At 50.2% G+C, this 21,801-nt stretch overlaps 1 protein-coding gene, 40 non-coding genes and 1 pseudogene across 41 annotated transcripts in view; 41 read left to right on the top strand and 1 right to left on the bottom strand.

The window, feature by feature from the left end:
• Positions 1–21,801, bottom strand: part of LOC135910512 (N-acyl-phosphatidylethanolamine-hydrolyzing phospholipase D-like) — a 93,399-nt gene that overhangs the window by 54,289 nt on the left and 17,309 nt on the right. The window lies entirely within an intron of this gene.
• TRNAE-UUC (transfer RNA glutamic acid (anticodon UUC)) lies at positions 4,867–4,938 on the top strand. The gene has a single exon. It is a non-coding gene; the product is annotated as a tRNA-Glu (tRNA).
• Positions 4,947–5,018, top strand: TRNAQ-CUG (transfer RNA glutamine (anticodon CUG)). The gene has a single exon. It is a non-coding gene; the product is annotated as a tRNA-Gln (tRNA).
• On the top strand, positions 5,093–5,164 carry TRNAE-UUC (transfer RNA glutamic acid (anticodon UUC)). Its single transcript has one exon. It is a non-coding gene; the product is annotated as a tRNA-Glu (tRNA).
• On the top strand, positions 5,173–5,244 carry TRNAQ-CUG (transfer RNA glutamine (anticodon CUG)). Its single transcript has one exon. It is a non-coding gene; the product is annotated as a tRNA-Gln (tRNA).
• TRNAE-UUC (transfer RNA glutamic acid (anticodon UUC)) lies at positions 5,319–5,390 on the top strand. Its single transcript has one exon. It is a non-coding gene; the product is annotated as a tRNA-Glu (tRNA).
• On the top strand, positions 5,399–5,470 carry TRNAQ-CUG (transfer RNA glutamine (anticodon CUG)). Its single transcript has one exon. It is a non-coding gene; the product is annotated as a tRNA-Gln (tRNA).
• On the top strand, positions 5,544–5,615 carry TRNAE-UUC (transfer RNA glutamic acid (anticodon UUC)). The gene has a single exon. It is a non-coding gene; the product is annotated as a tRNA-Glu (tRNA).
• TRNAQ-CUG (transfer RNA glutamine (anticodon CUG)) lies at positions 5,621–5,692 on the top strand. The gene has a single exon. It is a non-coding gene; the product is annotated as a tRNA-Gln (tRNA).
• On the top strand, positions 5,767–5,838 carry TRNAE-UUC (transfer RNA glutamic acid (anticodon UUC)). Its single transcript has one exon. It is a non-coding gene; the product is annotated as a tRNA-Glu (tRNA).
• Positions 5,845–5,916, top strand: TRNAQ-CUG (transfer RNA glutamine (anticodon CUG)). Its single transcript has one exon. It is a non-coding gene; the product is annotated as a tRNA-Gln (tRNA).
• TRNAE-UUC (transfer RNA glutamic acid (anticodon UUC)) lies at positions 5,990–6,061 on the top strand. The gene has a single exon. It is a non-coding gene; the product is annotated as a tRNA-Glu (tRNA).
• TRNAQ-CUG (transfer RNA glutamine (anticodon CUG)) lies at positions 6,070–6,141 on the top strand. Its single transcript has one exon. It is a non-coding gene; the product is annotated as a tRNA-Gln (tRNA).
• Positions 6,216–6,287, top strand: TRNAE-UUC (transfer RNA glutamic acid (anticodon UUC)). The gene has a single exon. It is a non-coding gene; the product is annotated as a tRNA-Glu (tRNA).
• TRNAQ-CUG (transfer RNA glutamine (anticodon CUG)) lies at positions 6,296–6,367 on the top strand. The gene has a single exon. It is a non-coding gene; the product is annotated as a tRNA-Gln (tRNA).
• Positions 6,442–6,513, top strand: TRNAE-UUC (transfer RNA glutamic acid (anticodon UUC)). The gene has a single exon. It is a non-coding gene; the product is annotated as a tRNA-Glu (tRNA).
• Positions 6,522–6,593, top strand: TRNAQ-CUG (transfer RNA glutamine (anticodon CUG)). The gene has a single exon. It is a non-coding gene; the product is annotated as a tRNA-Gln (tRNA).
• TRNAE-UUC (transfer RNA glutamic acid (anticodon UUC)) lies at positions 6,667–6,738 on the top strand. The gene has a single exon. It is a non-coding gene; the product is annotated as a tRNA-Glu (tRNA).
• Positions 6,744–6,815, top strand: TRNAQ-CUG (transfer RNA glutamine (anticodon CUG)). Its single transcript has one exon. It is a non-coding gene; the product is annotated as a tRNA-Gln (tRNA).
• On the top strand, positions 6,890–6,961 carry TRNAE-UUC (transfer RNA glutamic acid (anticodon UUC)). Its single transcript has one exon. It is a non-coding gene; the product is annotated as a tRNA-Glu (tRNA).
• On the top strand, positions 6,968–7,039 carry TRNAQ-CUG (transfer RNA glutamine (anticodon CUG)). The gene has a single exon. It is a non-coding gene; the product is annotated as a tRNA-Gln (tRNA).
• On the top strand, positions 7,113–7,184 carry TRNAE-UUC (transfer RNA glutamic acid (anticodon UUC)). Its single transcript has one exon. It is a non-coding gene; the product is annotated as a tRNA-Glu (tRNA).
• On the top strand, positions 7,191–7,262 carry TRNAQ-CUG (transfer RNA glutamine (anticodon CUG)). The gene has a single exon. It is a non-coding gene; the product is annotated as a tRNA-Gln (tRNA).
• On the top strand, positions 7,336–7,407 carry TRNAE-UUC (transfer RNA glutamic acid (anticodon UUC)). The gene has a single exon. It is a non-coding gene; the product is annotated as a tRNA-Glu (tRNA).
• Positions 7,414–7,485, top strand: TRNAQ-CUG (transfer RNA glutamine (anticodon CUG)). Its single transcript has one exon. It is a non-coding gene; the product is annotated as a tRNA-Gln (tRNA).
• On the top strand, positions 7,560–7,631 carry TRNAE-UUC (transfer RNA glutamic acid (anticodon UUC)). Its single transcript has one exon. It is a non-coding gene; the product is annotated as a tRNA-Glu (tRNA).
• On the top strand, positions 7,638–7,709 carry TRNAQ-CUG (transfer RNA glutamine (anticodon CUG)). The gene has a single exon. It is a non-coding gene; the product is annotated as a tRNA-Gln (tRNA).
• On the top strand, positions 7,784–7,855 carry TRNAE-UUC (transfer RNA glutamic acid (anticodon UUC)). Its single transcript has one exon. It is a non-coding gene; the product is annotated as a tRNA-Glu (tRNA).
• On the top strand, positions 7,862–7,933 carry TRNAQ-CUG (transfer RNA glutamine (anticodon CUG)). Its single transcript has one exon. It is a non-coding gene; the product is annotated as a tRNA-Gln (tRNA).
• On the top strand, positions 8,008–8,079 carry TRNAE-UUC (transfer RNA glutamic acid (anticodon UUC)). The gene has a single exon. It is a non-coding gene; the product is annotated as a tRNA-Glu (tRNA).
• On the top strand, positions 8,086–8,157 carry TRNAQ-CUG (transfer RNA glutamine (anticodon CUG)). The gene has a single exon. It is a non-coding gene; the product is annotated as a tRNA-Gln (tRNA).
• Positions 8,232–8,303, top strand: TRNAE-UUC (transfer RNA glutamic acid (anticodon UUC)). The gene has a single exon. It is a non-coding gene; the product is annotated as a tRNA-Glu (tRNA).
• TRNAQ-CUG (transfer RNA glutamine (anticodon CUG)) lies at positions 8,310–8,381 on the top strand. The gene has a single exon. It is a non-coding gene; the product is annotated as a tRNA-Gln (tRNA).
• On the top strand, positions 18,262–19,533 carry LOC135910470 (uncharacterized; annotated as a pseudogene).
• Positions 19,724–19,795, top strand: TRNAE-UUC (transfer RNA glutamic acid (anticodon UUC)). Its single transcript has one exon. It is a non-coding gene; the product is annotated as a tRNA-Glu (tRNA).
• TRNAQ-CUG (transfer RNA glutamine (anticodon CUG)) lies at positions 19,804–19,875 on the top strand. The gene has a single exon. It is a non-coding gene; the product is annotated as a tRNA-Gln (tRNA).
• On the top strand, positions 19,950–20,021 carry TRNAE-UUC (transfer RNA glutamic acid (anticodon UUC)). Its single transcript has one exon. It is a non-coding gene; the product is annotated as a tRNA-Glu (tRNA).
• Positions 20,030–20,101, top strand: TRNAQ-CUG (transfer RNA glutamine (anticodon CUG)). Its single transcript has one exon. It is a non-coding gene; the product is annotated as a tRNA-Gln (tRNA).
• TRNAE-UUC (transfer RNA glutamic acid (anticodon UUC)) lies at positions 20,176–20,247 on the top strand. The gene has a single exon. It is a non-coding gene; the product is annotated as a tRNA-Glu (tRNA).
• On the top strand, positions 20,256–20,327 carry TRNAQ-CUG (transfer RNA glutamine (anticodon CUG)). The gene has a single exon. It is a non-coding gene; the product is annotated as a tRNA-Gln (tRNA).
• Positions 20,402–20,473, top strand: TRNAE-UUC (transfer RNA glutamic acid (anticodon UUC)). Its single transcript has one exon. It is a non-coding gene; the product is annotated as a tRNA-Glu (tRNA).
• Positions 20,480–20,551, top strand: TRNAQ-CUG (transfer RNA glutamine (anticodon CUG)). The gene has a single exon. It is a non-coding gene; the product is annotated as a tRNA-Gln (tRNA).

The raw sequence follows: 21,801 nt of genomic DNA, 5'->3' as shown, positions 1-21,801 counted from the left end.
GGGACGACATGGAAGACAGCCAGGACTACCAAGTGCTCCTGCCTCATTTGCCAAAAGGTCGTATTGTTTTGAATACACTTTTTTTGCACGGTGACCTACGAGCAAGGCCGTACAGAGTTGAAGACTACCGGGATGCCCTTGGACGTTTGGAACTGCTGCCTGAGGTTGACGCCTTAGGAGCATTTCAGATGAATCATGTGTGGGCTGTTGCGTTCAAGAGCCATGAAAGCATGAAGAAGTTGTTGACTGCGGGGAATATTACTGTGAAAGGCAGAAAATGTCTGGTAGTAGACCCGAACAACCAAGATGTCCGAGTGAAAATCCACTGGGTCCTCCCTAATGTGACGAACGAAGACATACGTGTGGCCTTTGAGCCATACGGCGAGGTTATGGAAACCACAAAGGAGCGCTGGCGTGTCCTTGGCATTTCTGAAAAAGGTACGACAACGCGCGTGCTGAACCTCAAGCTGAAGGCCGGGGTCACGACTGAAGACATTCCATATCAAGTACGTGTCGCTGGGGAGCCTGCTCTCGTAGCTATTCCAGGCAAGGCGCCACTTTGCTTGCGCTGCCAGGGTAAAGGGCACATCCGCCGTGACTGCCGGATCCCGCGATGCTCACGGTGCCGACGCTTCGGCCACGACGAAAGCGAGTGCGTGCCCACGTACGCAAATATAACGGGCCACAGAAAGGACGCTGACACATTGGATAATATCATGGACGAGGCTGAAGCTGAAGAAGCAGCAACCACGGTGACGAAGGAACAAGAACCTGTGGAAACGCCTCCGGCAGCGGTACAACAACGTGAGCCAGCTATTGAAACAATAACGTGTGAAAAAAATCTGGCCGGTGCAAACAGTGACGACGCGCACAACAAAATGAATGAAAAATGTCAGCAAGGGAAATCTTCTAGTGAAGCTATGGTGTCGTCGCCAACTGAAACACCGACAGTGCAGTGTCAAACAATGGAAGGTGTTGTAGAGGCGTCGGCTAAGCGCATGCACAGCGACAGTGTCGGCGAACCGGATCATCTGGGTGGTGCAGGTGGCGGGGGGCCGCCTCTGAAAACGGCGTTCACGAGACGAACGTCGTTAAAGCCGAAACCAAACATTCCTCCTGATAGACGCCCGGTGGATAAACCGCCGAAATAAAGGCGGGGATCCGCTTCCCCTTGGTGACTGAGCAAGATGGCACCGAATAAGCGACGCCGCCTAGACGATGCTGTCCCGTCCAGCTACCGAACTTCGGTTGAGGAAGCAGACGATGGGCAGCGAGTTCATCCTGACCCACTACTGCCACAACTGAGTGAAGACTCCACTGCATCCTTGACTTCTGGGGTAAACACTGCCCGATCCGAGTGCTCTTCACAAATTAAGGACGAAAAACTTCCTCTTCCCTTACGTGTTGCCACTTTGAATGTACGGGGATTGGCGACTAAGAAACGGCAAAATCAACTTAATCGACTTTTTCTGGAAATTAACTTGTACATAGTAGCCGTGCAAGAAACAAAGATAGAAAGTGAGGAGCAGACGGATCGAATGGTGGTAACTTTTCGAAGGCACTTCAATGTTTGTGTTAGCCATGCGATAGGCACCTCTGGTGGTTGTGCAGTTTATATAAGGAACAACGTGGGCATTGAAGGTGAAGAAGTAGTTGCGTCAGAGGCGGGGCGGTTGCTTGTTGTTGACTTTTCGTACTGCGCAAGGCAATGGCGTGTTATCTGTATATATGCGCCAAACATCGATCATGAGCGTGTTGTATTGTTTGAAGACTTAGAACAATTTTTCAAAAGTGATAAATACTTAATTCTGCTTGGGGATTTCAATTGTGTATGTTTGGCTGAAGATCGAGCCAAGAACACCCCTGTACGAGATAAAAGTTCGCGAGTGCTTGTTTCACTGCTCCACGAATATTATTTAGAAGACCTCGGTTATTTATTGTTAAGAGGAAGTAGCCCTATCTATACCCATTACCAGCGCGGAAGCTGTGCTAGGCTGGATAGAATCTATGTCACAGTTGACCTTGCAAAGGATTGTGGCCACTATGAAGTGAAACATGTGTCTTTCAGTGACCATAGCCTTGTCATGACTACACTAGGAAGCAACCTCAGAAAAAGCCGTTTTAATTGGGCTTTGTGGAAGTTCAACGTGAAACTTTTGCAAGATGAAAAATTTATGGAGTGTGTAACAAAAAGACTTAAACAAATGACATCCAAAAGGCCACACGGGTGGGCAGCTGAGTGGGAAAACTTTAAGAACGACGTCAAGATTATTGCCATTGAAAGGGGAACCATTATTAGTCAAAAGCAAAAGTGTAACGAAAAAGAACTCCAGTTCCAACTCGATTTTCTTATATGTATGGAAAGCGGCAATCCCGGCATGTATATAAAAGCAATTCGCGAAGTGAAAAGCAAACTAGAAGTAATTGTAACCGAAAAGTACAGAGCAGCAGTGATAAGGGCGCGAGCCGAAAAGATATGGTTGGGTGAAACGCCCAACAAGCGAGCGATGTGTGACGAAAGAAAATACGCGGCTCAAAACGAAATACGACAGATCAACTACCGTAACGAACAGACATCAGATAGGAGTAAAATTGAGCAGGCATTTGTCGAACATTACAGCGAATTATTTGCGAATAAAAAAGGCGATAAAACTGGCCTGAGAACCGAGGTTATTAATCTAATGCCTAAGCTCGATGAAGAATGTAAGACGCGACTAGAACAGCCAATAAGCATAGAGGAAGTGAAAAGTGCAATAAAAGGATTAACTCCAGGAAAAACACCTGGGCCGGACGGAATAGGAGCAGCCTTTTACAAAATATTCATTGAAGAAATCAGCCCAATTTTGCATAACGTTATTAGCAACGCCTATAAGGAAAAACGATTACCGCCATCCTTCCGCGCTGCCCATATTGTTTTGATACCGAAGACAGATGATCCAACTAGACTGTTATCAGTAGGGGCCTATCGCCCAATAAGTCTCACAAATGTGGACTATTAGATCTATACCAAAATTTTAGCTAAACGTTTGCAAAGCGTTATTATGCTTCTCGTTGGACCGCACCAGACATGTGGAATAAAAGGACGCTCGATATGTACAAACGTGCATGTAGCCCGCAGCGTTCTTGAATGTTGTGATGCCATCTCGGGACGAGTTGCTATGTTACAACTCGATCTCGCCAAGGCTTTCGACCGTGTCGCACACGATGTTCTTTTCTCTGTGCTTGAACATGTCAATATTGGCAAAGTGTTATTAGAAGGTTTAAACATGGCTTATAATGATTGTACTGTACGCATCATAGTTAACAAGAACCTCACCCAGAGTATTGACGTCCGGTCATCTATAAAACAAGGATGTGCGTTGTCATCGCTGCTTTTCGCTCTTTATCTTGAACCCTTCTGTCTCAGTCTTATTATTAATGAAAAAGTACATGGTTTCAGGCTTCAGACGCATCATGTGAAAATCCTTGCCTACGCTGATGATGTAGGAATCTTTTGCACTGACCGCAATAGCATAGAAGAAGCCATAAGCGTCACCAAAGATTTTTGCAAACAGACAGGTTCCGCGATAAACTGGGAAAAAAGTGTCGGTTTCTGGCACGGAATATGGGACTTTAAACCAGAAAGATTTGCGACCATCACGTGGGCAAGAAGTCCTTCTACGTATTTAGGCGTGCCTCTCGAGCATTATAAGCAAACTGCAGATTACTGGGATGACCTGACGCCAAAGGTGAAGGAAAAAGTTGGAGGGTGGCAAGGCCGCGAATTATCGATGTTTGCTAGGGCCAGTGCGTGCAATGTTTTTTTGATTGCCAAAGTGTGGTATGTGTTGCAGTTTTTGTCAATGTCACGCGTCAACGTGCAGAAACTGCATAGAATATTCGCGGTTTTTATTTGGGGCTCCAATTGGGAGAGAATCAGCCGCACTAATCTGTTTCGCCCAGTGAAAGACGGAGGCCTCGGCCTTTCTCATCTGTTCATCCGACAAATTGTGTCGCGTTTTATGTTCCTGCGGGACACGAGAGACCCATTTTTGAGAGCGATGATGCAAATGCGCCTTAAGAATGTACTGCCCGAATTTGTTGTGTCTAGTGCGGCTGCAATCGACTGTGGTGTAAAAGGTTACTTCAGGGAATTAGTCACGTCGTTTAGGATGCTTAAAACACGCTTCTCATTTGAGTACCTGAGCCTTGTACCGATAAAGAAACTATATAAAGATTTAATCGATGTAATGATGCCAGTACCATTATACAGATCGCCAAACATTGCAGGCCCAGGACAAGATGTATTAAAAAGAGTTCGAAAAATGACTGTTAGAGGAGCTGTTAAAACATTCTTTTTCAAATTGCATACAAACACACTCCCTGTAAAAACATGGCTCGATGAAAAGGGAATATTTGTACCGTGGACAACAAACTGCCTTTTGTGCAAGAAACCAGAAACAATCGAACACGCGTTCATTGATTGTTTGGATCCTGTCTTTTTTTGGGATGTTTTGCAACGAACCCTGAAGAAAGAGTTACCGATAACACCACACGGAATTCGATATCTCTCAGTGCAGAATGAAAACAGCTTCCCCTATGACATGATCATGATACTGGGGCTACATAGCCTTTGGATCACAAGAATGGGAGTCAGGCACGCAGACCCCAAGGCAAAGTCAGCCAGAGTAAACTTTATAGACAGCATAACCTACATGCGCGAGGTATATAGTACTTTAACCGAGCCACCAGCATGGATATGGGTACTTGATGAGTTGGTACGGATGAAAAATTTTTAATTAACCACACTGGTCAAGCAGACCAAGGTGGGTTTTATGTATGTACATGCCTTTTCTGAATAAAAGTGTTAAAAAAAAAGAAAAAAAATCCGGCGTGGTCTAGTGGCTAGGATACCTGGCTTTCACCCAGGAGGCCCGGGTTCGATTCCCGGCGTCGGAAAAGGGTGTGGTCTCATGGTGTAACGGTTAGCACTCTGGACTCTGAATCCAGCAATCCGAGTTCAAATCTCGGTGAGACCTCTTCCTTTTTTCTCTCGCAGTGCGCGTTCTGTGTTTAGCGAGCAGAGGCAGCGCTGCCTCATGCAGTCCCGTTCTCCGGCGTGGTCTAGTGGCTAGGATACCTGGCTTTCACTCAGGAGGCCCGGGTTCGATTCCCGGCGTCGGAAAAGGGTGTGGTCTCATGGTGTAACGGTTAGCACTCTGGACTCTGAATCCAGCAATCCGAGTTCAAATCTCGGTGAGACCTCTTCCTTTTTTCTCTCGCAGTGCGCGGTCTGTGTTTAGCGAGCAGAGGCAGCGCTGCATCATGCTGTCCCGTTCTCCGGCGTGGTCTAGTGGCTAGGATACCTGGCTTTCACCCAGGAGGCCCGGGTTCGATTCCCGGCGTCGGAAAAGGGTGTGGTCTCATGATGTAACGGTTAGCACTCTGGACTCTGAATCCAGCAATCCGAGTTCAAATCTCGGTGAGACCTCTTCTTTTTTCTCTCGCAGTGCGCGGTCTGTGTTTAGCGAGCAGACGCAGCGCTGCATCATGCAGTCCCGTTCTCCGGCGTGGTCTAGTGGCTAGGATACCTGGCTTTCACCCAGGAGGCCCGGGTTCGATTCCCGCCGTCGGAAGGTGCGGTCTCATAGTGTAACGGTTAGCACTCTGGACTCTGAATCCAGCAATCCGAGTTCAAATCTCGGTGAGACCTCTTCCCTTTTTCTCTCGCAGTGCGCGGTCTGTGTTTAGCGAGCAGAGGCAGCGCTGCCTCATGCAGTCCCGTTCTCCGGCGTGGTCTAGTGGCTAGGATACCTGGCTTTCACCCAGGAGGCCCGGGTTCGATTCCCGGCGTCGGAAGGGTGCGGTCTCATGGTGTAACGGTTAGCACTCTGGACTCTGAATCCAGCAATCCGAGTTCAAATCTCGGTGAGACCTCTTCTTTTTTCTCTCGCAGTGCGCGGTCTGTGTTTAGCGAGCAGAGGCAGCGCTGCCTCATGCTGTCCCGTTCTCCGGCGTGGTCTAGTGGCTAGGATACCTGGCTTTCACCCAGGAGGCCCGGGTTCGATTCCCGGCGTCGGAAAAGGGTGTGGTCTCATGGTGTAACGGTTAGCACTCTGGACTCTGAATCCAGCAATCCGAGTTCAAATCTCGGTGAGACCTCTTCCTTTTTTCTCTCGCAGTGCGCGTTCTGTGTTTAGCGAGCGGAGGCAGCGCTGCATCATGCAGTCCCGTTCTCCGGCGTGGTCTAGTGGCTAGGATACCTGGCTTTCACCCAGGAGGCCCGGGTTCGATTCCCGGCGTCGGAAAAGGGTGCGGGCTCATGGTGTAACGGTTAGCACTCTGGACTCTGAATCCAGCAATCCGAGTTCAAATCTCGGTGAGACCTCTTCCTTTTTTCTCTCGCAGTGCGCGGTCTGTGTTTAGCGAGCAGAGGCAGCGCTGCATCATGCTGTCCCGTTCTCCGGCGTGGTCTAGTGGCTAGGATACCTGGCTTTCACCCAGGAGGCCCGGGTTCGATTCCCGGCGTCGGAAAAGGGTGTGGTCTCATGATGTAACGGTTAGCACTCTGGACTCTGAATCCAGCAATCCGAGTTCAAATCTCGGTGAGACCTCTTCTTTTTTCTCTCGCAGTGCGCGGTCTGTGTTTAGCGAGCAGACGCAGCGCTGCATCATGCAGTCCCGTTCTCCGGCGTGGTCTAGTGGCTAGGATACCTGGCTTTCACCCAGGAGGCCCGGGTTCGATTCCCGCCGTCGGAAGGTGCGGTCTCATAGTGTAACGGTTAGCACTCTGGACTCTGAATCCAGCAATCCGAGTTCAAATCTCGGTGAGACCTCTTCCTTTTTTCTCTCGCAGTGCGCGGTCTGTGTTTAGCGAGCAGAGGCAGCGCTGCCTCATGCAGTCCCGTTCTCCGGCGTGGTCTAGTGGCTAGGATACCTGGCTTTCACCCAGGAGGCCCGGGTTCGATTCCCGCCGTCGGAAGGGTGCGGTCTCATGGTGTAACGGTTAGCACTCTGGACTCTGAATCCAGCAATCCGAGTTCAAATCTCGGTGAGACCTCTTCTTTTTTCTCTCGCAGTGCGCGGTCTGTGTTTAGCGAGCAGAGGCAGCGCTGCCTCATGCTGTCCCGTTCTCCGGCGTGGTCTAGTGGCTAGGATACCTGGCTTTCACCCAGGAGGCCCGGGTTCGATTCCCGGCGTCGGAAGGGTGCGGTCTCATGGTGTAACGGTTAGCACTCTGGACTCTGAATCCAGCAATCCGAGTTCAAATCTCGGTGAGACCTCTTCTTTTTTCTCTCGCAGTGCGCGGTCCGTGTTTAGCGAGCGGAGGCAGCGCTGCATCATGCAGTCCCGTTCTCCGGCGTGGTCTAGTGGCTAGGATACCTGGCTTTCACCCAGGAGGCCCGGGTTCGATTCCCGGCGTCGGAAGGGTGCGGGCTCATGGTGTAACGGTTAGCACTCTGGACTCTGAATCCAGCAATCCGAGTTCAAATCTCGGTGAGACCTCTTCCTTTTTTCTCTCGCAGTGCGCGGTCTGTGTTTAGCGAGCAGAGGCAGCGCTGCCTCATGCAGTCCCGTTCTCCGGCGTGTTCTAGTGGCTAGGATACCTGGCTTTCACCCAGGAGGCCCGGGTTCGATTCCCGGCGTCGGAAGGGTGCGGGCTCATGGTGTAACGGTTAGCACTCTGGACTCTGAATCCAGCAATCCGAGTTCAAATCTCGGTGAGACCTCTTCCTTTTTTCTCTCGCAGTGCGCGGTCTGTGTTTAGCGAGCAGAGGCAGCGCTGCCTCATGCAGTCCCGTTCTCCGGCGTGTTCTAGTGGCTAGGATACCTGGCTTTCACCCAGGAGGCCCGGGTTCGATTCCCGGCGTCGGAAGGGTGCGGTCTCATGGTGTAACGGTTAGCACTCTGGACTCTGAATCCAGCAATCCGAGTTCAAATCTCGGTGAGACCTCTTCCTTTTTTCTCTCGCAGTGCGCGGTCTGTGTTTAGCGAGCAGAGGCAGCGCTGCCTCATGCAGTCCCGTTCTCCGGCGTGTTCTAGTGGCTAGGATACCTGGCTTTCACCCAGGAGGCCCGGGTTCGATTCCCGGCGTCGGAAGGGTGCGGTCTCATGGTGTAACGGTTAGCACTCTGGACTCTGAATCCAGCAATCCGAGTTCAAATCTCGGTGAGACCTCTTCCTTTTTTCTCTCGCAGTGCGCGGTCTGTGTTTAGCGAGCAGAGGCAGCGCTGCCTCATGCAGTCCCGTTCTCCGGCGTGTTCTAGTGGCTAGGATACCTGGCTTTCACCCAGGAGGCCCGGGTTCGATTCCCGGCGTCGGAAGGGTGCGGGCTCATGGTGTAACGGTTAGCACTCTGGACTCTGAATCCAGCAATCCGAGTTCAAATCTCGGTGAGACCTCTGCTTTTTTTTCCATCACAGCGCGCGGTCCGTGTTTAGCGAGCGGAGGCAGCGCTGCATCATGCAGTCCCGTTCTCCGGCGTGGTCTAGTTTTTTTATGCGAAGCATATTACGAGGGCTCAACCCAGCTCCTCAGGCGCGGCGGTGACCATGAAATCACGTGACACCGTGACGTCACGACAGAGGAGAAGTGGCTTTGGCTCAACTCTTGCAAGACGGGCTGGGTGGGAATCGAACCAGGGTCTCCGGAGTGTGGGACGGAGACGCTACCACTGAGCCACGAGTACGATGCTTCAAAGCGGTACAAAAGCGCCTCTAGTGAATGCGGTGTTGCCTTAGAAACGAGCTGTTTCTAAGGCTCAGGCGTGCGACGCTTGCTCAGGCGCACATTTCGTTGCCGCGCCGAACGCTGCGTTGCTCGACGCTCACCGCGTCCAATGCGGGGCGCGTAGTCGCTGGCGGGTCGACGGGAACGCTGTCGCGTTCCACTCTTGAAGGCGAAGCAGGGTAACGCATGAGTTGTTTCTTCGTCTAGCCGAACCAAATATAGCCAAGGAACAGCAGTTCACCAGGCTAAACAGTGGTTCAACAACTAAAATAAAGGCTAGTGCTTCGCATCCTGGGCTTAACCTTAGCTAAGCCACAGCCATTTTTTTATGCGAAGCATATTACGAGGGCTCAACCCAGCTCCTCAGGCGCGGCGGTGACCATGAAATCACGTGACACCGTGACGTCACGACAGAGGAGAAGTGGCTTTGGCTCAACTCTTGCAAGACGGGCTGGGTGGGAATCGAACCAGGGTCTCCGGAGTGTGGGACGGAGACGCTACCACTGAGCCACGAGTACAACGCTTCAAAGCGGTACAAAAGCGCCTCTAGTGAATGCGGTGTTGCCTTAGAAACGCGCTGTTTCTAAGGCGTGCGTCTCTTGCTCAGGCGCACATTTCGTTGCCGCGCCGAACGCTGCTTTGCTCGACGCTCACCGCGTCCAATGCGGGGCGCGTAGTCGCTGCCCTGTAGCCCATTGTCTTACACCCCTTGGCGGGTCGACGGGAACGCTGTCGCGTTCCACTCTTGAAGGCGAAGAAGTAATGCATGAGTTGTTTCTTCGTCTAGCCGAACCAAATATAGCCAAGCAACAGCAGTTCACCAGGCTAAACAGTGGTTCAACAACTAAAATAAAGGCTAGTATGCTTCGCATCCTGGGCTTAACCTTACCTAAGCCACAGCCATTTTTTTATTTATTACCGGTTTTTCGCAGAACGTGCAGTTTCAACACATTACAGTATTACAATTGCAATACAAACAAAAAAAGAAAGAAAAGAGTCACATCATACAACAAAAGCCGTCTGTCCCTATTGGACAGGCGTTGTCAACTTAAAATTCCTTCATGGCTGTCAGAGGTTCTAGCCTCCACAGCCAATCCGGAACACATTGTTGCATTTTCTGTATTTCTATAAATCGTGTCATACATTCTCTGAAATAAGCGCGAGCGGGCCTAGCGTCAGGATCACAGTAGTAACCTGCCATACGAGCCCGCCATATACAGTGGAGAGCGTTTAACATAATAAAATCATATGGAACCCCATCATCATCCTTAATTGTCAGATACCTTATCCCATGGGGGTCCACCGGTAACTCCTTTTTCAGGGTTCGCTTTAAGACGTCCCAGAAAAAGAAGCCCTCCCAACATTCTAAGAAAACGTGATCTATGGTTTCCTGCTTTTTGCAGATCAAGCAATGGCTTCCCCATGGTACGATACATCCTCGCTCTTCCATGAAAGTCTTCACGGAGAGCGTTCCGGTGTGAAGCTTAAAAAAAAAGGTTTTGACCCCTGGTGGCACCTCCATGCGTTTTAACCATTTAAGTACATCAAGTCCGGGCCCTCCACTGTAAATGGCTCTGTATAACGGCACTGGGAAAACCATGTCGCACACATCCTTATACAATTTTTTCCTTGTCACTTCGCAAAGGTAATCCATTGAAAATCTAACAGAAAGAAATCTTACGCTGTCGACCACTTCCTTAAAGTAGCCACGATGTGATCCGGTAACGCTTGCCGTACTAACAACGTGTGCCGGCAAAGCGCCGCTCAACCTGAGCTGGCATACGGTGCGCAGAAAAGGATGGCGCACATCGCGAAAAAACAAGAATCGGTTTACAAGTTGTCTAACAAAAAGATGAACCAAACCCACACCCCCGTCCTTCACTCTTCTAAACAAATTTGTTCGGCTGCACCTTTCCCATGTTGATCCCCAGACGAAAACAGCAAACACTCTGTGCAGTCTTTGCACATTTGCTCTCGAACAATACAGCGCTTGCATGACATAATATAACTTTGAGACAAAAAACATATTACATACTGTCGCCCTTGCAAAAATAGACAGCTTCGCACCCTTCCATCTGTCCGCCTTTTCTTTCATTTCATCGACTTGGCTCCTCCAATATTCATCGCTACTATTGTAGCTATTGAGAGGAACACCCAGATACCTCGTCGGCGTTTTGACCCAGTTGAGGTTCGCGAAGTTGTCCAGTGCAGACACCCATTTCCCGTGCCACAGGCCTAGGGATTTGCCCCAATTTAGTCTACTACCCGTGACATCACAGAAATGTTTCACTACCGATACTGTTTCCGTTACACTTGGTTTGTCTGTGCAACACACTGCAATGTCATCTGCGTATGCGAGCAACTTCACCTCTGCCGCTGCTAATCTGAAACCACGTATTTTGTTATTTCCGTTTATGACTACGCACATTGCTTCTATATAGAGTGCAAATAAAAGCGGACTGAGGGGACAGCCTTGGCGTACTGAACGCATGATGTTAATGGGGGCCCCCAGAGACTTATTGACAATTAGTCTTGTTGTGCAATTCTGATACGCCAAGGCCACGCCCTCACTGATGATGGAACCGACATTAACATGATCCAAGATGGCAAACAAAATAACGTGAGCGACACAATCGAACGCTTTCTCCAAATCGAGCTGAAGAACTGCAACGCCACCATCGGTGACGTCACAGCATTCGAGCACGCACCGCATCTGATGGATGTTAGAAAAAATGGACCGCCCCTTGATGCCGCAAGTTTGGTGGTCTCCGACAATTTCCTTGATGACGCCTTGAAGTCTCGCAGCTAAAATCTTCATAAAGATCTTGTAATCAATGTTTGTTAGTGATATAGGTCTATAGGATGCCACGAATCTGAGTTTGTCTGTTTGATCGCTCTTAGGGATTAGTATTGTGTGCGCTTTTCCAAAAGATGGTGGCAATAATTTCTTCTCATACGCTTCATTAAACACATCTGCTAACAGTGGGGACAGTTCTGTTTTGAAAGCCTTATATAGCGCCGCACAGAGTCCATCAGGCCCAGGCGACTTGCCCGAGTTCAAATCGCCGATTGCCTTTTCAACTTCGTGCTCGGTAATGTTGCCTTCCAATCGTTCTTTAGCGTCATCTGCCAGCCTCGGCATCCGCTGAAGAAAATCGGCTTTGAAACTCTCTACATTCGCTGGCTGAAATGCAAAGAGCGACTGGTAGTACTGAAAGAAGGCGCGTCCTATGCTTTCGTTGTCCTCAACAACAACCCCGTTCATTAAAATCTTATCGACATGGTTTCGCCGTCCATGCGCCTTCTCGAGTCCAAGCGCCCTTTTTGTGGGCGTCTCCCCCGCCGCTAATGCATCTGCTCGTGCTCGCACGATGGCACCTTGATAACGTTCTTTATCGAACTGTTCAAGCTTTTCCTTGACGCTCCGTACATCGTCTTTGTACAGACCAGGCTCTTTGCACTCAAGCGTTATCAGCTGCTGAAGTAGTGTACGCAAACCCTTTTCTTTATATTCCCTCTCAAATTTGAGGCTGCTTGACCTTTCTAAGGCTTTCATTTTAACTTTTTGTTTAAACCATTCCCATTTTTCAGCTATTGTTTCAGCTGCATCTTCGCGTATTTCATTAATGGCATCCCGTACTGCCTTTACAAAAGATTCATCATTTAATAACAAAGCATTCATTTTCCACATCTCCCAATTAAACTCATGTTTGCGTTTCCCTATACCGACATTACATATTACGAGACAATGATCTGAGAACGATACGGGCACTACAGAATAACCGTGGCATCTTGGAATTGTATCCAGCGAAATGTAGATTCGGTCCAACCGCTCATGGCTACTGCCCTGAAAACGTGTAAAAGTCACGTCACGCCCCCCTTCCAGACACTCAAACACGTCATCGAGTTCATTTTCACTAATTAGTTTTGACAAGACTTCACTGCTTCTGTCACGCACACCGGCATTATTGGCTCTGTCTCTAGCGCTCATTACACAATTGAAGTCTCCTAGCAGCATAACGCGTTTATCGCATCGAACATACTGCGAAAGGTTCGAAAAGAAACGGGCACGCTCTTCAACTGAATTGGGTGCATATACGCATATGACGCGGAACTGAAAATCGCACAACACAATATCGCAGAAAACAATCCTTCCAGACTGACAAGAAAAGGTACTTTGAATTTGCAGTCCAGGCAGTTTCTTCACAAAAAGAATGCAACCCCCAGCCGTGCCTAACGCATGGCTTACCACCGCAAAATACCTAGTCGTGAAGCGGCGCACCATGCTCCCGGTCTCCTCCTCCCCGTCAACCTTAGTTTCTTGGACGGCTAGTACGTCGACATCGTGGTCAGTGACCAACCGTAGGACCTGACTTTGCCTACGACTAGCCGCCAACCCTCTCACGTTTAAAGTGGCAATATTTAGGGTCGGTATCTGAGCCATGTTGAGCTTAAGAGAATAGTAGGCCCGGAGCATGGTGCTTACCGTTCACGACTAGCCCTCGGCTAGCCGCCTCCGGGACCTCCCGGTTTCCCGGCGTTGCTTGTGGTCGGCACTTTGTCCGCAGGCTTTCTCTCAGGTGGGACATTCGGCTTCGGTTTCAAGCTCGCCCGCCTCCCAAGAGGTGTCTTTGTCGGCGGCCCTTCGCTGGTGCTGGTCGCTCCGTCGTTGCGGTCCTTAGTCTGGTCATGCGGGCGCTTGACTGGGGCTCCAGGAGTCGAAGTCCGGTCGCCGTCAAGGACGGCCCCGTCCTGCTGCATCGCCGTCGTGCCGTTGTCGAGCGGGTCTTCACTCCTGCTCCGCGTAGACGGGCCCATAGCGGTCGCGTCCTGTGCCGTCCCACTCGGCTTCAGGGTAGTCTCCGCCACCTTGCTGTCTACGGCCAAACTCGTCGTCCCACTGGCTGTCGCTGGCGGAACCGTGTCTAGAGTTCCTTTGGCAGCGTCCTCCGCCTCGGCCACGTCCATGACATGCTCTGCCGCAATGTCGCAAGTTACTGGGCCTGTTACGGTGGCATAAGATCTTACGCAGTCAGCGTCGACGTGGCCGAAACGTCTGCATAAGGTACAACGGGGGACTCTGCACTCACGGCGGACGTGTCCCGTGCCGTGGCAGCGCAGGCACTGCATCGGTCGCCCGGGGACGACGACCAAGGCCAACTCGCCGCCGACGCGGATCTGATGGGGCAGGTCCTCCACTTTCATTCCGCTCTTCAATTTCAGAATGACGGTCCTGGTGGTTGAGGTCTTCGCTCCCATGCCTTCGACGCGCCACCGCTCCCGGCTCACCTCCTCCACCTTGCCGAAAGCCGCGAACGCCGTCCGGACGTCCTCGTCGGCAACACCGTACAGCAGCCAGTGAAGCCTTAGCTTCACCTGCTGATCCTGCGGGTCAACGATGACGCACCGTCGTCCCTTCACTTGGAGCTCCTTATGGTCCAGAAGCCTCTTTGTGGCAGTCGCATCGCTGAGGGTCACTGCCCAGACGTGGTTGATCTGGTACGCCCCTATGCATACCACATCAGGCAGCAGGCCCGTCGGCAGAAGGGCGTCTCGGAAATCTTCCACCTTATAAGGTCTGGCGCGAACATCACCGTGCAAAAAGACGGTGTTAATAACCACTTGTCCTTTAGGCAGTTGCGGCAAAATAAAGGCGTAATCCTTATCGTCGTTTAGCCTGGATCCGCGGCCAGAAGTGGCCGCTGTCGCTGCTCCACTGGAGCCCATGATTCTGCTGACCGCTCAGCTCGGCTGCCGGAAGCAGAATGGTGTAACGGTTAGCACTCTGGACTCTGAATCCAGCAATCAGAGTTCAAATCTCGGTGAGACCTCTTCCTTTTTTTCTCTCGCGGCGCGCGGTGTGTGTTTAGCGAGCAGAGGCAGCGCTGCCTCATGCAGTCCCGTTCTCCGGCGTGGTGATTCCACTTCCGGACGCGCTAGCGAAAGGTTGTGTCACCATGAGCTCCGATGGAGCGGATACAGCGGCCCATATGGGTCGTGGAAACAGGTTTTTTGCCGAAGAAAACCAAGGATATGAAGTCGTTCTGCCACAGTTACCTAAAGGTGCGTGTATTACAAATACTGTTTTTCTACACGGAGATATCAGGGCAAGACCTTATCGTGTGGAAGATGTCCGCGACACCATGGTTCGTCTGGGAATGCTGCCCGAGGTGCTTGCTTTGGGGGCTTTCCAGATGAACCACGTATGGGCGGTGACCTTCAGCACAGCAGAAGGAATGAAGAAGATGCTCGCGGTTGGTGACGTCAAGATAAAGGAGAGGCGATGCCTCGTTATCGACCCAAATAAGCAAGACGTTCGCCTAAAGCTACATTGGCTTTTGCATTATGTACCGGATGAAGATGTACGCACCGCGTTTGCGGCCTACGGGAAGGTGACACAAGTATTGAAGGAGCGATGGCGCGTCCATGGTATCACGGACAAAGGAACTTCGACTCGTACCGTAGCACTGGAACTGAAAACCGGAGTTACTATCGAGGACCTATCACATCAGCTTCGAGTGGGTGGCATGACAACACTTCTGGTTGTGCCAGGCCGAGCGCCACTGTGCCTACGGTGTCGCCGAACGGGGCATATTAGACGTGACTGTCGAATACCGCGGTGCGGTCAGTGCAGGCGCTATGGTCATGAAGACAACGAATGCACTCAGACATATGCTAAGGTGGCAGGTACGGTTACAGCCGACCGTGTCTCGGAGCACATCATGGACCAAGTTGACGCAGAGGAAGCAGCCAGCAGCAGAATGGGGGAACCCGTGTACACGCCCCTTTCTAAATTGTCGACGGAAAAAGAAAAGAATGTGGAACGCGCGGAGGAGGTCGGGCATTCTATCGAGCCAACCAAAGCGGTCAACGATGCTCCAGTGGACGAAAACAACAAAGACGAAGGAAAGGAAACCACCGCGTCAAACAGCCAGCCAGAAGACATGGACGTCGTGAGTGCTGGCGTAAGTGTCGCAACTCCAAAACGACCGATTGAAGAGGTCGCTCCTGACGGCGGCCGACTAGGCAAGGGGGCAGGAAGTGAGCCGGCGACGAAGGTGGCCACGGGCAGGCGACCCAGCACTAAGCCCATACCTAACATCGGAGCGGGCACCCGACCGCCGCGGAAGCCGCCTTCGTAGCAACGAGGGCTGTGCTTCAACCAAGGGCCTTAAAACCATAGACGGAAAAGGACACGGCTCGAATGGCTTCAGCATCATGTGACGTGTGTGGCGGGTGCACGCCGTGTGCGTGTATACCCGCAAGTCCTTCAAGGTTTTGCACCGGCGACGCCGGGCCCATGTGTGAGGTAGGAACCATGCGATCTGTTCCTACTGGCACGCGGACTTCGCAATCTAGAACCGCGTTACGAGTTGCCACATTGAACGTTCGTGGACTACGGTCTAGACGAAGGCAATATCAGGTCAGTCGTCTCTTCCGCGAGTATGACCTTGACTTGATAGCTGTTCAGGAGACCAAGGTTGAAAGTCAGGAGCAAACGGATCGCATGGTCGAACCTTTTAGGTCTTTGTACAACGTTTGCGTATGTCACTCCCTTGGCACCTCTGGAGGCTGTGCCATTTTTTTGCGTAGTTCTTTAGGTCTTGTGGAAGAATATGTTTATTCTAGTGAAGACGGCCGAATTGTATTTTGTGATTTTCTGTTCTTGTTTCAGAAATGGCGCGTCATTTGTGTATATGCACCAAATAGCGTTAAAGATCGTATCAGATTTTTTGCAACTGTTGAACCATATTTAAAATGTGAAAGAAAAGTGATTCTGCTCGGTGATTTTAACTGTGTATGCCTGAAGGAAGATAGGAGCAAGGGATTGCCAGTTCGGGATCAAAGTGCTTTGTTTTTATCTACGATTATGCAGGAGTGTGGACTAGATGATGTTGGAAATGTACTGCAACAAGGAAGTGGCACTGTCTATACACATTTCCAACGTGATTGCCACTCACGTTTAGACAGAGCGTACGTGGCAGACGTGCTTGTACCACTTTGCAACAGTTATGAGGTTAAGCCGGTAGCGTTTACTGACCACAGTGTCGTGATGTTTTCAATAGGCGAAAAAAAAAGTAGGTCAGGTTTTTCGTGGGAGTTGTGGAAACTCAATAACAAACTACTTAACGATAAAGTCTTTGTAGACAATGTGAAAGTACTTATAGAAAAATTGCACTTGTTTGAGTCGGGGGGATTTGTTGACGCATGGGAGCGGTTTAAGGAAGAAGTAAAAATTAGCGCTATCGAGAGATCTTCCATTTTACACCAGAATGAAAAAAGAAAAGAAAGGGAACTACAGTGTCAGCTGGAATTCTTGTTGACAGTCGAGAGCGTGCAGCCAGGCACTTTCAATGAAGAAATAAGAAAAATAAAGAATCAGCTTGAAAAAATGGATATAGAAAAATAGAGGCGCAGTTATACGCGCACGCGCAGAACACCTCTGGCTCGGCGAAACACCGACGAAACGGTCCTTGAGCGAGGAAAAGCGGTACGCTTCACGTAAGGAAATAACGCAGATAACGTACTGTGAAGAGATCACAAGGGACAAATTGATGATCCAACAAGCGTTTGTCGAATACTACAAAGGATTGTTGGGATGCAGCGGTAAAAGTGAGGCCTCTTTACACGGTGAATTTTTGACACCAATGCCTACATTAGATAACGAAACCAAAGTACGCCTTGAAATGCCTATTGGCTTAACCGAAATAGAAAGAGCAATAGACGATCTAAGTGAAGGGAAAACGCCGGGTCCAGACGGACTTGGTGCTGCTTTTTATAAGGCGTTTAAGCATGACCTCTCGAAGGCTCTTTGGCGGCTCTTCGCTGAGGCGTACGAAATAAAAGATGTGCCACCATCCTTTAGAAGGTCGCATATTGTACTGATACCCAAAAGTGATGATCCAGTGAAGGTTTTATCGGTGAGTGCTTATCGTCCTATAAGCCTCACCAATGTAGATAATAAGGTGTTCATGAAAGTGCTAGCCAAAAGACTGCAGACTGTAATACAACTAATCGTAGGACCTCACCAAACATGCGGCATAAAGGGCAGAACAATAGGAACGAACATTCACACAGCGAGGAGCATCCTAGAATGCTGTGATGCATGGGACAGGAAAATCGCGATGTTACAATTAGACCTCGAAAAGGCTTTCGATCGTGTAGTGCATGACGTACTTTTTAAAGTATTGGAACATGTAAATGTCGGTAATGTTATCTTAGAAGGTGTGAAAATGTCATACAAAAATTGTGGGGCTGACATTGTCATTAACAAAGAAGTCACTGAAAGTATTCATATTGCCAGGAGCGTTCGCCAGGGGTGTCCAATTTCTCCTTTATTGTTTGCTATTTACTTAGAGCCCTTTTGTTTGAGCATAATTCACAATAACAAAGTACGTGGTTTTAAGCTTATGATGGCTGAGGTCAAATTATTGTCTTATGCTGATGACATTGCCGTTTTCTGTGAAAATAGAGAAAGTATTAGCGAAGCTGTGAGGGTTGCCGACAAGTACTGCAAGTGGTCCGGTAGTGCAATAAACTGGGATAAATGTGTAGGTCTGTGGCATGGCACCTGGGAGGCAATGCCAGATTTTTTCGAAAATGTGAAATGGAGGGACGTACCCACAAAGTATCTTGGGGTGCCACTAGAGGGATATAAAGATACAGCTGAATATTGGAAGGACGAAACAGAAATGCTGAGAGAGAAAGTAAATAAGTGGGGAGGGAAAAACTTCTCGATATTCGCCCGGTCAACAGTCTGCAATATCTTTTTAGCAGCGAAAGTTTGGTACGTGCTTCAGGTGCTGTGCATGAATAGGCTAAACATTCAGAAGATACACAGAATCTTTGCCACTTTTGTTTGGGGATCCCAATGGGAACGCACAAGTCGTACAAATCTTTTTCGATCAGTGAGAGCTGGTGGGCTGGGATTGGCCCATTTGTTTGTAAGACAGATAGTGTCGAGGTTTACTTTTCTACGTGATCAGAGTCATCCATTCTTGCGCACCATGTTACAAGTTAGACTATGCTGTTATTTACCTGAATTCATTGTATAGACTTCTTGTGCGGGGCGAATGGGTATACGTGGTTATCTGCGCGAAGTAGTATTGGCGTTCAGTATATTAAAGGTTCGTTTTTCTCTGCAGTACTTGTGCGAAGTCAAGAAAAAACGGCTGTATAAAGATCTTATTGACGTAATGATGCCAGAACCCTTGTATCGCACCATGTATCCAATCGGGCCCGGAAAAGATGTCTTTAAAAGAATCAAAAGAATGGTAGTACGGCCATCAGCCAAGACCTTTTTTTTTCAGCTACATACTGGTACGTTGCCCGTGAAACCATGGCTAGAGGAAAAGGGCCTATTTGTTCCGTGGAGTACTAATTGCCTCTTGTGCCGTAAGCCGGAAAGTATTGATCACATCTTTTTGGACTGTTGGGATGCCGTATTTCACTGGGACATCCTTCAGCGAACATTAAAGAAAGACCTCCCTATAACACCATACGGTATTCGTTTTCTGCCGGTTCAGTGTGAAAGTGGCATACCGTATGATATGTTTATGTTGTTGAGTATGCACGCTATTTGGAAGACGCGTATGGCGGTGAGGCATGCGGATGTAAACGCACGCCCAGCCAGAGAATACTTTATAGAAAGTATAGCTCACACCAAGGATGTATATTGCACAGGTGAAGAACAGCCAGAATGGCTACCCGTTCTGAATGACCTCATGTCATTATAATCATCCCCACGTCAAACAAAGCGAGTTTGAGGTTTTTAAACATTTTTCAGTGTCATATTTTCTGTAAATGCGTTTTGTTCTGTTGTTCTTTAACGTGTGATGTACCAATCAGCGAATTAAAAAAAAAAAAAAGGTCTCATGGTGTAACGGTTACCACTCTGGACTCTGAATCCAGCAATCCGAGTTCAAATCTCCGTGAGGCCTCTTCATTTTTTCTCTCGCAGCGCGCGGTGTGTGTTTAGCGAGCAGAGGCAGCGCTGCATCAGGCAGTCCCGTTCTCCGGCGTGGTCTAGTGGCTAGGATACCTGGCTTTCACCCAGGAGGCCCGGGTTCGATTCCCGGCGTCGGAAGAGGGTGTGGTCTCATGGTGTAACGGTTAGCACTCTGGACTCTGAATCCAGCAATCCGAGTTCAAATCTCGGTGAGACCTCTTCATTTTTTCTCTCGCAGCGCGCGGTGTGTGTTTAGCGAGCAGAGGCAGCGCTGCATCAGGCAGTCCCGTTCTCCGGCGTGGTCTAGTGGCTAGGATACCTGGCTTTCACCCAGGAGGCCCGGGTTCGATTCCCGGCGTCGGAAGAGGGTGTGGTCTCATGGTGTAACGGTTAGCACTCTGCACTCTGAATCCAGCAATCCGAGTTCAAATCTCGGTGAGACCTCTTCATTTTTTCTCTCGCAGCGCGCGGTGTGTGTTTAGCGAGCAGAGGCAGCGCTGCATCAGGCAGTCCCGTTCTCCGGCGTGGTCTAGTGGCTAGGATACCTGGCTTTCACCCAGGAGGCCCGGGTTCGATTCCCGGCGTCGGAAGAGGGTGTGGTCTCATGGTGTAACGGTTACCACTCTGGACTCTGAATCCAGCAATCCGAGTTCAAATCTCGGTGAGACCTCTTCCTTTTTTCTCTCGCAGCGCGCGGTGTGTGTTTAGCGAGCAGAGGCAGCGCTGCATCAGGCAGTCCCGTTCTCCGGCGTGGTCTAGTGGCTAGGATACCTGGCTTTCACCCAGGAGGACCAGGTTCGATTCCCGGCGTCGGAAGGATGCGGTCTCATGGTGTAACGGTTAGCACTCTGGACTCTGAATCCAGCAATCCGAGTTCAAATCTCGGTGAGACCTCTTCCTTTTTTCTCTCGCAGCGCGCGGTGTGTGTTTAGCGAGCAGAGGCAGCGCTGCATCATGCAGTCCCGTTCTCCGGCGTGGTCTAGTGGCTAGGATACCTGGCTTTCACCCAGGAGGCCCGGGTTCGGAATGGTGCGGTCTCATGGTGTAACGGTTAGCACTCTGGGCATTGTCACAGGGCTGCAGGATGCCCGAAAAAAAATTTTTTTCGGGCATTTTACCCGAAGTCACGTCCTCCCGAGGAAATGATCTCTTGAGCGTCGCCACACTTGCGCGGGCCACGACACTCTGACGACGTACGATCGGAACCATATGCGGTCGCAGACGCTACTGGCCGTTGCAAATTCCTCTTCGACTAAGTGCTTCTGAAAGCATACGCGTCTGCGTCCAGCAAGTGGTGGTCCTCCGATCGGCGTCGCTTAGTCTCGGCTGCCTGTTCGGCGGCTATTCGCGCGGAGTGCCGCTGTTCTTCGAGCGCGTGTCGCTTCTCTTGTTGCTTGCGCTCCACGGCCTCGCGTATATCTCCTCGGCCCGTCGCTTCGCCTCATACAGCTACGAGTGCTTGGCATGGTTGTGCAGAACAACGGCAGACATACGGCGACCTTGAGCAAACTCGCCACCACAGTACACCACACTATGCGCCTGATTAAGCGGATAGGCAATAGACACAATGGGATGAGAGAGCATGACTTGAGAAAGTTAGTACAGGCTTTTGTCATAAGCAGAGTACTATACTCGCTCCCATACCTACATCTCAACCGGACGGAAACGGAAAAAGTGGATGCCCTTATACGTCAAGCTTATAAGACTGCACTTAACCTCCCCAGGCACACGCCAAACGAGCGCCTCCTTCGCATGGGGGTACATAACACATTTGCTGAGCTCACGGAAGCCCATCGCACAGCCCAAATTGAGAGGCTGTCCTCTACCCCCACAGGTCGGCACATCCTGGACAAACTAGGACTAATCCCGACTTCCAAGGCCCATCAGACATGTCCTTTACCATCGGACATACAAAACTGCATCACTATTCTCCCCCTGCCTAAAAACATGCACCCCGTGCATCACGAGGCACGCAGGCAGAGCAGGGCAAAAGCCCTCTACAAACAACACCAACACGACCACCTCACTGTGTGTGTCGACGCCGCTAGTTACCCACAGAAAGCAGCCTATGCCGTAAGTGCAGTGTCCCATCAACTTGGTTACATTACAGCTGCCACAATACACGCGCGCACGTCCATAGAGGC

This window comes from Dermacentor albipictus, chromosome 6, assembly GCF_038994185.2.
Source record: "Dermacentor albipictus isolate Rhodes 1998 colony chromosome 6, USDA_Dalb.pri_finalv2, whole genome shotgun sequence".
Classification (NCBI taxonomy): Eukaryota; Metazoa; Arthropoda; class Arachnida; order Ixodida; family Ixodidae; genus Dermacentor; species Dermacentor albipictus.
This window is presented reverse-complemented; position numbering and strand designations above follow the sequence as displayed.